This window comes from Vitis riparia, chromosome 3 (genome assembly GCF_004353265.1).
Source record: "Vitis riparia cultivar Riparia Gloire de Montpellier isolate 1030 chromosome 3, EGFV_Vit.rip_1.0, whole genome shotgun sequence".
Lineage (NCBI taxonomy): Eukaryota > Viridiplantae > Streptophyta > Magnoliopsida > Vitales > Vitaceae > Vitis > Vitis riparia.
Window position 1 is genome coordinate 19,654,575 of NC_048433.1, and position 14,317 is coordinate 19,668,891.

Consider the following 14,317-nt stretch of genomic DNA (forward strand, 5'->3'; position numbering starts at 1 on the left):
GGTGGAGAAAATCTTTTCATGTGATCTATTTTTTTTACTAGCACTTTTCACTTTTTCCATAGAAAAAAAAAAAATCTTTTTGTTTTTTCTTTTCCTTAATATTTTCTACTAACCAAACATGAGAAAGAAATTCGATCAACTGATCACATCCCATTGACTAATAGTGTGTAGACTATTATATATGTTACAACATGAATGCAACCACCTTGAACCATTCCATATATATTAATAAACACAACCACCACTGCAGTCCATATCATTCATCTAATTAAAGATAGGTAGAAAAATAGATTTTTCAAACTATATTGTCTTTGCTTCTCTTAATAGGTTTGCAAAATTAATTTACTTAGCATATTTATGACTTTCCTTGGTAATGATGGTAGTTTCAAAATTTCCATTAGATCTAACAACTTAGTCTACATATCCAACCAAGAACACCAATCTATATCAGATATACACCCATGCATATATTATTGAGCTGTTCAATACCTGCTCCATGCCAGAGCAATAATTGAAATTGGTTTCCTTCCACGAAAGAAAAAGGACAAGTGGAATGCTTCTTCCCCAAATGAGATTTATTAAAAGAAAGATTGACATCCAAGGTAATAGACCATGGTGATCAAGAGCTATAAGAACCTTTCAATGGCTTGATTCAACTGATCAAAATTAACAGCATCTGTTGATAATGAAGAAGGCAGAGCTGGTCTTCATCCCTGCCCCGGCCATAGGCCACCTTGTGTCGGCTGTGGAGTTTGCCAAGCTCCTAGTTGATCGAGATGACCGCTTCTCAGTCACTCTGCTCATCATGAAGCTACCAGCTGAGCTTCCTGTGCTCACAGACTACGTACAGTCTCTTTCTGCTTCCATTTCTGGACGTATTCGTATTGTCCACCTCCCTCAACTTGATTTTTCAAAATTAGTATCCAGTTCCAACCCATCATCATCATCATCAGCTGCCTACTTCTTCTATACCTGCATGGAAAACCAGAAACCGCTTGTGAGAGATGCAGTGAAGCAACTCCCTCGGACCGAGTCCACTCAACTTGCGGGGTTTGTGGTTGATATGCTTTGCTCGTCCATGATTGATGTGGGAAATGAATTTGGTGTTCCTTCGTATATCTTCTTCCCCTCTGGCGCAGCCTTTCTTGGTCTCATGCTCCATTTTCAAGCCCTCCATGACCATCAGGGTGTGGATATTACTGAGTTCGGTGACTCGGATGCTGACTTGTTGGTACCAAGTTTCGCCAACTCAGTTCCTGCTCGAGTTTTGCCTTTTATGGTGGTTGACAAGGGGGGTGCATCCACTATATTCCTCAACCGCACGCGAAGGTTCAGAGAAATGAAGGGTATTTTGATCAATACGTTTATGAAGTTGGAATCACATGCTATTAACACCATTGCCAATGGTACAACTCCTCCTGTATACCCAGTGGGACCTATGTTGAACCTAAAGCTTGGAGAGAATCATAATCATATTAGCTTTGATTTGGATCATATGATGAAGTGGCTTGATGATCAACCCCCGTCATCTGTCGTATTCCTATGCTTCGGTAGCATTGGAAGCTTTTGTGTAGAGCAAGTTAAAGAGATAGCACATGGGCTCGAGCATAGTGGGTTTCGCTATTTATGGAGCCTTCGTCAGCCTCCGCCAAAAGGTGAGATAGCATTACCTAGCGATTATGCTAATCGCGAGGAAGTTCTTCCTAAAGGGTTCTAGATCGAACGAATAAGATTGGAAAGGTAATTGGATGGGCTCCACAAGTGGCTATTCTCGCCCATTCAGCCATAGGAGGGTTTGTATCTCATTGCGGGTGGAATTCAATATTAGAGAGCTTATGGCATGGAACAACAGCTCAATGCGTTTCAAATGGTGAGAGAGTTAGGATTAGCGGTGGAGATTAAATTAGATTACAAGAAAGATGGTGATATTGTGAAAGCAGAAGAGATCGAGAATGGAATAAGAAGCTTAATGGGCAGTGATAGTGAGAAGATCAAGAGTAGGGTCCATGAGATGAGGGAAAATAGTATGAAAGCCCTAATGAATGGGGGATCTTCACACACTTGCATAGGGCATTTACTTGAGGACATAATGGCTAACATTCTATGAAGCTTATGCTAGAGCAGTATCTCAGAGAAATGATGAAAAATGTTTGTCTAAGTTGCTTTTTGATGTACAAAAATAAAAATATTTGTATATTAAGGTTGTATTTAGTTCCTAAAAATATTAAGAAAAAAATGGTTTTCTTATGTTTGATTTTATTGTAAAAACAATATGAAAGAAAATAAAATATAATTAATAAGAATAATTAAAAATTTATATATATTTTAAAATAGAAGAAAACAAGTTAAATGAATTTTAAAAAACATAAAAAAATAATTTATTAATTTTAAATTCATTTTTTTAAAATTATTTTTCATCTCTCTTTCCTTCTAGTTTTTCTTTCTATATTTTCTCGTGTATCCCTCAAATTTTGGGGAACCAAACATAAGTAAATCTTATGGAAGAGGGAGAATGCTAAATGAAAAAGGAGAAGGGTGAATCAAATGCGGAAAGTAATTGGCAGCTTTTGGGAGGGTGACGTGCGGACACTTTACTTCAATGATAATTTTTATCCATTTTTGAAAGTATAGATGGGTGCAAGAGATTAGTGCCCCAGAGGAGAATTTATATTTATTTTGGATCAAAGGAGGATTCTTCCTAACATGTACCCTTGTAGATTGATGAAGGAGGTCATTAGTTGAGTGTAGGTTCTTGCATTCCAGTTAAATTATGGTGAGTCCTGCCCATAACTATCCTGATTTAAGGTTAATTATATTTTCTAGTTTTCAAATTCACTCTTTCATAACAACCCGCGATTGAAGCTAGAGTCTGGGTATATTGCTTGATTCGTATTTTAATTGCCAACTCAGGAACATTAATCTCTTGCAATCTTATAGAATTATGGAATCCCTTTAATTTCCTCATTATAGCTGTGAGTGAGCATATAGTTTTATTAATTTTTTTCTTTTTATTTATAGAGAATCAAATATCATTAACTTTTGATTATTTTTAATTTATGAAAATATTGACTGAAACAAATTTTTAGCATTATATGCTTAAATTTGTGCATCTACTTTATGATTCTACGCATCTCCTTTGTTATTTCTACTATATATCATGTCATTCTATGTCCCTCTTTATTCTTTTCCTTAATTTGCCTTCTCTTGGGATGAAAATGAATATGAACGTCCAACTTGTCTTAAAACATGTTAAAGACATCATTTTGCAAAGATTTGTAAAATATCCTCATTTTTTTTTTCTTTTTTGGTTGAGAATTGTAACAGATAGGAAGGGTGAAGTATTTTTCTTTCAAATTGAAATTTCTTCCTCATCAATCATTTCGATCAGGATTGTATTGTTCATATAAAACCTAATGCATATTCTAAGAATGTTTTATCTCATCCTTTTTGGTAATGAATGATTATTTATGTTTTACTATGAATTGACTAAAAGAAGGGTGAGGTGGTTTACTAAGTGTAGTAAGTAAAAAGAAAATTTATACCTTTATCTTATGTTATGAGTGAATTGAAAAACTTTGTTTCAGTATGAAATTGTCTTTTGATTATAACAAAATTGTTAAATATCTCATATACCTTATTAACATTAAAAATCATACTATAAACATCTTTTTTATGGTTCCAATAATTCATGAAGTGACACATATGTCATTATCAATTCATAACTAGTATTGTGGGATAAGACTTTGCTTTTCTCATCATCCTTAATTTTTTTAACAGATTTTTCTCCACTTAAGAAATAAAGAACACAAAAGATGAATTGATTTTATTACAAGAAAATTGAATTTTTAAAATTTTAATAGTGTTTTTTAAATTTTATTAAATACTTAATTTAAAAAAAATATTTTCCATATTAAAAATATTTCTTAAAATCATGACCAAATAGAATTGTAGACAATGATTCAAGAGGTAGTATGTTAATATCATAATGTCATGGCTAATTAGAGAGATGTGAAAATATCATGTGAGAGAAGATTATTGTCTCATCGTTTTCTCCGTACAAATGTTGGATTAGGGAAGGTTAGGTCATCCATTTGAATGGTAGCTAGCATTATTATCATATCTACTAAATCATAGCCATAGAGGAGTGTAAAGAATTGTGCACACCAAAATAGTTTGCTGAGTAATTGAGCTTCAATGTGGTAGTTGAGTGATTGGATTGAGAGAAATAAAGGTGAGTTTGAAGTTTCAATGTGGCAGATTTACAGTGGGTTCAGTACTTGGTGCCAGGAGAAGTTGATAATTAATTCATTAAATTCTCCATCCTACACCTTGAATTACAACTAAAGAGAAAGAGGCGAGGAGAGAAGCTTGGAGAAAACTACTTGCCAACAAAGGAAACAATGTGTAATGTTAAAGAAAAGTCAGAAAAATGAGATTGTTTAATGTTGGTAGTTAATATTGGCTATTAAGATTTCAAGAAGGAAAATTTCAAGGTACCTTCCAATTTCCCAATTTCAAGTTTAATTTCTTGAAAATGTATGAATAAAATCTGGATCATTGAACAAAGGTATAAGATAAAAATAAAATAAAAATAAGATACAATTAAATGGACGGGTTTACAAACTAATGAAATCAAGTTACGCTAATGATATGGTTTAATGAATAATGCTTTCTGGGTAAGAACTAAAATAGTACTATAGTGAAACCCTTTAGAGAGAGTAGGATGAAATTAATAAAATGATTTACCAACTTCAATTCATGGACTATGATTTGTTATATCACGAGTTCATTATTCTAAGAAGTGTTTTTAATTTTAAAAAATATATATATTTTTATTTTAACAAAATTTAAAAAATACTTTTGAAAAGTACCTATACTATTGGAAAATTATTTAAAGGATGTTTGGTCGTGATTTTAATATTTCTAATTTTTGAAAATTTTTATCATTTAAGTGTTAGAAAGGAAAAAAACACTTTCTAGAATCATTCCCAAACATACTCATAGACTTTGTTTAATACTTAATACTTAAAGAATCATTCCCAAATGTTTCTAGCATTTTTAATACTTAAAGAATGGAAATTTTTAAGTGTTATAAATGTTGGAAACACTTCTTAAAATCATTACCAAATATACTTTTGACTTTGTTTGATAGAGATTTTAGGAAACGTTGTTACCTTTTTTTAATTCTTGAAAGATAAAAAATTTATAGTGTTAGAAAAGTTAAAAGCATTTCATAAATCAATACCAAATGGATTTTTAGAGTGCATTTGACGGTTATTATATAAAGTATTTCTAGCATTTTTAATACTTGAAGAATGAAAATTTCCAAATGTTATAAATGTTGGAAACACTTCTTCGAATCACTACCAAACACACTTTTAGACTCTATTTGACAGTGATTTTAGGAAACGTTTTTACATTTTTTTAATACTTGAAAGATAAAATTTTTCTAGTGTTAGAGAAGTTAAAAGCACTTCATAAAATAACTACCAAACGGGCTTTTAAAGTGCATTTGACAGTTATTATAGAAAACATTTCTAGTATTTTTAATACTTGAAGAATGAAAATTTTCAAATGTTATAAATGTTGGAAACACTTCTTAGAATCATTACCAAATGCACTTTTAGACTCTATTTGATAGTAATTTTAGGAAACATTTTTACCCCTTTTTAATACTTGAAAGATAAAAATTTTCTAGTGTTAGATAAGTTTAAAGCATTTCATAGAATTACTACTAGATAGACTTTTATAATGTTTTCTAAAAACACTTTTTGAGAACATTCTTATTAAAAATACTTTGAATAGAAACACTACTAAATACACTCTCAAACAAGACTAACAAAAAAGTCTACACACACACACAAAAACTATAAAAAAGATAAATATTCTTGTTGTTAGTAATTAATATATGGAACCCAACTATCATAAGTAAGAATTCTTCAACCTAATTAAATATTAGTGTTATTATTAATATTATGTTATTCCAAATTAATAACCTAAAACACAAGTCCATTATTAAGTTGTTATAATTCATTGCTTGCTTAAGTGAAAAAGAAACGCTTTAAATTGTCTTGTAGAAATAAAAAATAAAATGAAACATTGAATTTATTATGTTTGGTTACCAAAAAGTATTAAAGAAAGAAAGAAAATGTTAAAAGAAAAATGGTTTTCTTGTATTTGGATTGGATTATAAAAAATATGCAAGAAAATTAAAAACTTATTGTAAACCCTTTATGGACCAAAAGTTTGTTTTTTTTTTTTTTACCACTCCGGGAAGAGTTGGCAGCTTGTTGTTGAAGTGAGGGGGATAGCTTCCAGGCGAACCTGCATAGGATGCGTAGCAATGGATGTGACCACCTTGCCATGGTGGTGGTTGAAGTAGTAGAGCTGGTGGAAGTTGAGAAGATAAGAAAACCAGTTGGGGGAAGGACAAAAGAAGAGGGGTCATTGGCTGAAAAGGGAAGAAAAACAGAGATTTGGAGGGAAAGTTTTCAAGGGTAGCTATGGAGTAGTCCAAGTGAGGGGAGGGTTTTTTAGAGAGTACTAGGAGAGTTGTGGGTTGGCTAATTCAAGAGGAGCAAGATTTTTTGACAGAAAAACGGGTAGTAGCAAGAGCAAGGATCGAGCAGGCCGGTGGAGAGTGCTTGACGTTCGACCAGTTGGCTCTCAGGGCTCCTCTCGATCAGAACATGGTTCTGCTAAGAGGTTGGTAAAGCTCTTGGTGTGCCACACAACCACATTAAACCATATGTTCGATCAAAGGAAAGGAAGTTTGAGAGAACCAGATGAAGAAGAAACAACAGGGGTTTTAGAGTTTAAATTGTTTGTTGGTTGTTTTATCATTATAGAAAAAAAAAAATGTTATGTGACACATTACGCATCCTTCTACATCCTGTTGCATTTCAATTTTTGTTTGGATCAAAAGCATTTTCTCTTTGATTATTCCCTCATGCTCACCACTTCCCTAATCCACTGTATACATCTTCCCATTATCTCTCATGCATATGCAGCCATCATACCCATTTTTCTCACTATTTCCACCACTCAAACATCTTTCCATTTTCTCTCATGCATATGCATCCATCATACCCATTTTTCTCACTATTTCCACCACTCAAACATCTTCCCATTCTCTCTCACACGTGTGCAGCCACCAAACCCATTTTTATCACCATTTCCTCCACTTACAATTCTTCTCATTCTCTCTCATGCATATGGCCTTTAGCTTATTGGGTTGCGGCTCTTTACGGTTTATGGACCATGGGGAAGACTTGATATGGCATATTTTTTTTTTTCACAAAGGATATTTTGAAGGGGAAATCGATTCCCACATTTGAGGCTCCAAATCATGGGACAGTTGCCCGGGATTTTACCTACATTGATGATATCGTGAAGGGATGTGTAGTAGCTGTTAGTTTGGAGGGCTACAAAAAATGGTTTACTTGTGGTCATGTCTAACAAAGGCGAATTCGTAAGAACAAGCCTCATTCCTACCAACAACCTCTCCGCCCCGGGTCCATATGTGCATGGGCATACATGGCTGGCCACTCCCAGAGTATTACCCCAAAGGGCCAAGTGTTTGGTCCTCTTAATTCTTTATATTTTAATGTTAAAAATATAATTTTTGTAAAAATTCTATTCTCAAATAATTTTCTAAAATTCTCACTTTTAAATTTAATTTTCAAAACTTCTATTTTCAAATAACTTTTCAAAATTCCAATTCTTAAATTTATTTATTTTTTAAATTCCATTCTCAAATAATTATTCTAAAATTCCAATTTTTAAATTTAATCTTCAAAATTTTAATTTTCAAAACTTCAATTTCTTAATTTAATCTTCAAAACTCTAATTTTCAAAACATTAATTTTCAAATAATCTTCAAAATTCAAATTTCCAAATTTAATTTCAAAACTTCAATTTTCAAATAATTTTCAACATTCCAATTTTTAATTTAATTTTCAAAACTCCAATTTTTAAGGTTATTTTTCTAAACTTTAATTTTTAAATCTTTAATTTCAAATTTAATTTTCAAAACTTCAATTTTCAAATAATTTTTAAAACTCCATTTTCAAAACTTTAATTTTCAAATAATTTCCAAAACTCCACTCTTCTTGAAATAATTTTAAATCAACTCCGGTTTTCAAATAATTTTTAAGTCCTCAATTTTTTGTCTTTCCTTAAGGTTTAGGGTCACCAAAAATCATGTTTTAATAAACTTGTTGTCTTTTTCTTTTAGACAAACACCTTCACAATTTTTTCTTTGATTTTAAAATAATTTTTCCTTTTTTCTTGATTTTTAATAAGCATGAAGACAATTTTCATAATTTCAAAGCAATGAAATTTGTGGGATTAATTCATGCAAAAATCAATTAGGCTTTGGTAAGGGCCTTACATATGAGTTTTTTTCTTCTAATTGTCAACTATTATGCTTAATGAATATTGTTTGATCTTTTTCTTGCTCTTTGATATACATGTGATAATTTTATACTTGAGTTAACCCCGTTTCATGATAGCACTTTATTACCTACTGTCAAGGTACACCATTACTCTCACTTTGTTTATTTATTCATTATCATGACTTGGTTTTGATATATGATCATTTTGGTATCCATTGATTTTTCTTATTAATTGTCATATTTGCCACATCTTATTTAGTAGAGACTCGTTTTAGGGACTTAGAGGGATGCTACAGTCTTTTACCTTACCTTCTCAATAGGTAACCTGACCCCCGAACCCAGACTCGGTTTTTCACAGACTTTTTTTTTTTTTTCCTTCAGGAGTCATACTTAGGGTTTTTCTTTCTTATTTTGTTTTTCCCTTTAAAAATAAAACAAAAATAAGTGGCGACTCCAAGTCTTTTTTTTTTTTTGAAAAAAAAAAAATCATATTTTTCATCAAATAAATAAAAAATGAGTTGCGCCATCAAGGGGAAATGCATTGAGCAAAATGCAGGGTCCACAAAATGGCGACTCAACTAGGGATATTTTAGAGGGTCTAACTTGAACTTAAGTTGAGACAAATGTGGCATTTGATTGGTTGATCAGTGGATACCTACCTCTCTTTATGCTTTTGTTTGCTTGACTGTTGATTACATATTGAGAGCTCTTGATATCATTATCCTTGATGCATGTTTGGCTATTGCATTCTTTTGAGGTATGGTGTGGACCCCGCATTTCGTGCTCATGCGTTTCCCACTCAAAGGCGAGCTTGATTTTTATTTTGAAAAATTGATTTTATTTCAATTAAGAAAACTGACTTGGAGTCGCCACTTATTTTTGTTTTATTTTTAAAGGGTAAACAAAATAAGAAAGAAAAACCCTAAGTGTGACTCCTTGTTTTGGAAAAGGTGGTCTATGAAAAACCAGATCGGGTTCGGGGGTCAGGTTACTTATCGGGAAGGTACAGTACAGACCGTAGCACCCCTTTAAGTCCCTAAAGTCGGGTTTCTACTAATAAAATGAAGCAATCATGACAATTGATGAGGGAATCAATGAATACTTAGAGTGATCATGCACATGTGGGAATCGGGACATGCATAGACAGCGATTGGAGGGAAAATGAGTACATACCTGGGCAGTGATTCATAAAGCGCTATCAAGAAGCAAGGTTAGCGCACAATTAAGGAATAATTTCGAGCATGTCATAGAGCAAAATAAAATCAATCATGCATGACAATTAAATCAAACAAACAATCAATCAATCAATCATAAGGAAGTCACATATGTTGGGCCCCCACCAAAGCCCGATTTATATTGCATGAATTAATCTCACGAATCCCATTATTTCGGAATTATGAAGATTCATCATTCTTGCTTGTGTAAAAATTAAAATAAATAGAACATTATTTAAAAATCGGAGTAGAATTAAAACTATTTGAGTGAAAACTGGATTCTTGGAACTTGTTTGAAAATCGGGGGTCTTAGGAATTAAATTTAAGATTAGAGCTTCAGTAATTAAAAGGAAATTTGCCAGAGAAAATAAGAAATGAACTTTAGGGAATTAAACTGCAAAGATATGGATTTTGAGAGTTGAATTTGCAATAACAATAATAATAAGGAATGAACTTTGGGAAATTGAACCGCGAGAATATAGATTTTTAATAATAATAATAATAAATGAACTTTCAGGAAATTGAACGGCTAGAGTGTAAAGTTTTAATAATAATAATAATAATAATAATAATAATAATATAATGAACTTTAGAAAATTAAATTGCGAGGGTACAAATTTTTAATAATAACAATAATAATAATGATAATAATAATAATAATAATAATAATAACAATAAATGATAATAATAATATGGACAAACAAAAGGGATTAAAAGAGCTTTGGAATTAGAAGGGCCTAGGGTGAGAAGGGCTATGGAAATGGGCTTGGGGCATTAGAAACGAATTGGGCTTTGGGATTAGGAGGGCTTAGGGTGAGAACGACTTTGGAAATGGGCTTGGGGCATTAGAAACGAATTGGGCTTTGGGATTAGGAGGGCCTAGGGTGATAATAATGACAATAATAACAATAAGGTTTTGAAATAGTAATGATAATAATAATAATAATATTTTGAAATAATAATAATAATAATGGTAACACGATTTTGAAAGTTGAATTAATAATAATAATAATAATAGTAAAATTTTAAAAGTTGAATTAAAGATAATAATTATAATAATAATAATCATAATAATAAGATTTTTGAAAGTTGAATTAATAACAATAATAATAGCAAGATTTTGAAAGTTGGATTAATAATAATAATAATAATAACAATAATAAGATTTTGGAAAATTGGATTAATAATAATAATAATAACAAGATTTTGAAAGTTGGATTAATAATAATAATAATAATAATAATAATAATAATAATAATAATAAGATTTTGGAAAATTGGATTAATAATAATAATAATAATAATAATAATAATAATAACAATAATAATAATAATAATAATAATAATAATAATAATAATAATAATAATAATAATAATAATAATAATAATAGTTAATAGCAATAATAATAATAATAATAATAATAAGATTTTGGAAAATTGGATTAATAATAATAATAATAACAATAATAATAATAATAATAATAATAATAGTTAATAGTAATAATAATAATAATAGTTAATAGCAATAATAATAATAATAGATAATATTAAGGGTTGGAAAGGGACTTTGGGGGTTTTGAATGGGTATGGGCCAACTTAAGGTGGGTGAACAAATCAATTGAAGTGGGCATGGGCTTGGAGTAGGCATGGGCCAACTTAAAATGAGAGAACAAATCAACTTGAAGTGAGCATGGGCTTGGAATGGGCATGGGCCAACTTAAAATGAGAGAACAAAACAAGGGGCCTTTTATCAACACAAACGGGCTTGGGCTCCAACTTAAGCCCACATCACCAACTGAAGACAAACAAATGGGCATGGGCCAACTTAAGATGGGAAAACAAAGCAAAGGGCCTTTCATCAACACAAACGGGCTTGGGCTCCAACTTAAGCCCATAAATCAAAACCTTGGGAGCCCACCAACAAGACCCACTTCCCATGATATTAGCCATGAAGATCAAAGAAGAGGTTTCACCCTTTTTTAAAAAAAACCCTAGGTTGAGGCTAAACTTATCCGTATCCTTCCAAGAAGGCCATGCATGCGTCCAAACGGTCATGCATATGGGTCGTATGTTCAAGAGAGAGGGTAAGAAAGAGATTCATGGGGAGAGGAACCGTGGGATGAGTGGGAGAAGCGGAGTGAGGAATGGGTATGCATGGGGAATATGTGGTGTAGAGAGAGAAAACGGTAAGAAAGAATGGGTAAGGTGGGCATGAGAGGGTGATGATATGCACGATTCCATGCATGGTTTCATGCATGTGGATAGGAAGTGGGCATGAAGAACGTGGTGTAGAGAGAGAAAGGTGGTAAGAAAGAATGGGTAAGGTGGGCATAGAAGGGTGGTGGCATGCATGGTTCCCATGCAAGTGGATGGGAGAATGTAGAGAGAGAAAAGGTGATGACGGGTATAGTAGCTAGGTGACATGGGCATGCATGGAGATGGGTATGAAGGTGATCATGCATGTTGAGACCATGCATGTGGACTAGGGAATGGGCATGAAGGTGGTCATGCATGGCCGTGCATGGCCATGCAAAGGTGAGAAGAATGAACTTGAAGGGCACTTGAAAGAGAATAGGTGAGTAGTGTGGTGTAGAGAGAGAAAGTGTGATGGATGAGAGATGAAATGGGTTAATGGGTATGAAGAACGTTTAGAGTGAGAAATGAGCTTAGTAGGATGGTTTGATGGGTATAGGGGATGACAATGGGTATGAAGAGGCATGATGAGGTATGGAAGTCATTAGAATGAGCAGAATGATGAATCAAGCTCTTGGCAATGAATATGATAGATGGTGGGGATGGTGAGGGTGAATGCAGGCAAACTCAAAGTCCCAACAAAAACAAGCAAAAATTCCCAGCAAATGCATTCAAACACTGAGATAAGAACTCATTAATATCCAGATAACACAAACAAAAAGGAAAGCCTTAACGTGAGAAAAACCAACCTGTAGAAAAGAATCCATGAGTTCCCTTCTTGCCCGTGATCAGCCTCTCGGTCTTCCTCCTCCCTCAGATCTTTTTTTTCCCGCTCCTCCAATATCCCTGTTTATGTCTTTTTCTTCAAGCCTCTACTTACTCCCCTGTTCATGCATCAGCAGGTATGGCTATCCACTCACCAGCATGGCCTCTGCCATCTCAATGCAGCCCTCCTTCCGGGAGAAAAGGGGTCCCCTTCGTTTAAAAAAGAATTGCCAAGAAGAGAGCCCAAAACTCTCCCCCCGGGCCCCCCCATAAAAGGGGTCTACACATGGGCATTCTGATTATATTGATTGATCCTCTTGTTTATCCTCACATATTGACTCTCATTGTTGTATGATTACTTTACTCGCCTTGATATGTAAATTCTTATTGTTGCTTATATTGTTCATCTTGACATGATTGATTATCTTGGTTGTATATTATCATGATTATCATGGAGCATGCTATCTTTGCTAGATATTCATCTCGATTATCATATTTCTTGTTTAGCTTGTGTGTAGATTTGGATGATATATGTGTGCTTTGCATGATTGTCTATTGCATGACTTCTCTCATTCTGTGTGATTGCATGAGTTGCTTCTCTATGTGGGACACACACCTATCCCCTTATCTCCAAGTCCTTAGTCTCGGTCAACCTTATTTTCCTTAATCTCGTATTTGATATGAGACTTATTGTTTTGTTTACTCTCTGACCGAGTTAGTGATTAGGAGTAGGGTCTAGCGATGGACTATATCTATGTTTGGGAGCATTTTGGAGGTGGCCGACACATTGATGCTGATTGGAGTTTGATATTTGAAGACCTATATAGCCCAGAGCTAGATTTCAGGATATTTGTGTGACTAGTATGTTTTCTCTCTGCTTAGTTTGATAGGATTTTCGGGTGCATCCACACCATTCACTATGTACCTTAGATTACCACTGAATGTTGAGAGTTGTGAGAGATTTCACCATAGGAAACCCCCTGGGATGTCGAGGTAGTGCATGTGTTGAGGTGATGACCACCTTGCATGGAAGCGCCCTGTCTTTTCAGAGGCGTGCAGAGGGTTGCGTACCGCCGTAGGGTATGATCGTTTCTGTTAGGGATCTTTTGAAGTCCACATTTCCCTTTTTAGAGCCGCCTTGACCTTGTAAGTTGAGCCTTAGATATTTTGACTAGGACTTCGTTCCTACACATGGGTGCATTTGAGGGCCTTCATAACCTCTTTAATTATAGTTCGGATCCAGTACTCCTTCTTTTGGTCTCCAATTGAGCATGCTTAGAGATTGGTGCAAGTTTGTGTATCAGTTTAGATTACCCTTCGTTGTGTTGCATTAGATAATTCATTTCGCTTGTTGAGTTTGACGTGCTTTCTCTTTAGGGATTTAGTCAACATCCTTTTCTTAACTTAGCATATTCCTTTCAATTTGCTATTACATTCTTTGCTTGATACTTTAGGATATGTTCATTGATCATGATCATATTTTTGCATTGTACACTTGTCATGGGCCCGATACCCCATTCTTTATTTGATGTTTGATTCTAAAAAAGGCCCATTATTGACATTTGAGCCTGCAACTCTTTGTTATCTTTTCTTAGTTGTTCTGTTTGGCGGAATAGAGTCTGCATCTGCTGCACATTTTCTTGTTGGCGTCTCTCCATCCTTTTGCGCCAAACAAAATAGTCTTCGTCATCCATAGCTGATGATTGGTTATTGGAGGGTGTTGACATCCTTAGTTTGTTCCCATAGACAA

At 33.5% G+C, this 14,317-nt stretch overlaps 1 pseudogene; it reads left to right on the forward strand.

The window, feature by feature from the left end:
* Window positions 1-542: 542 nt before the first annotated feature.
* On the forward strand, window positions 543-2,107 carry LOC117911035 (annotated as a pseudogene).
* Window positions 2,108-14,317: the final 12,210 nt, after the last annotated feature.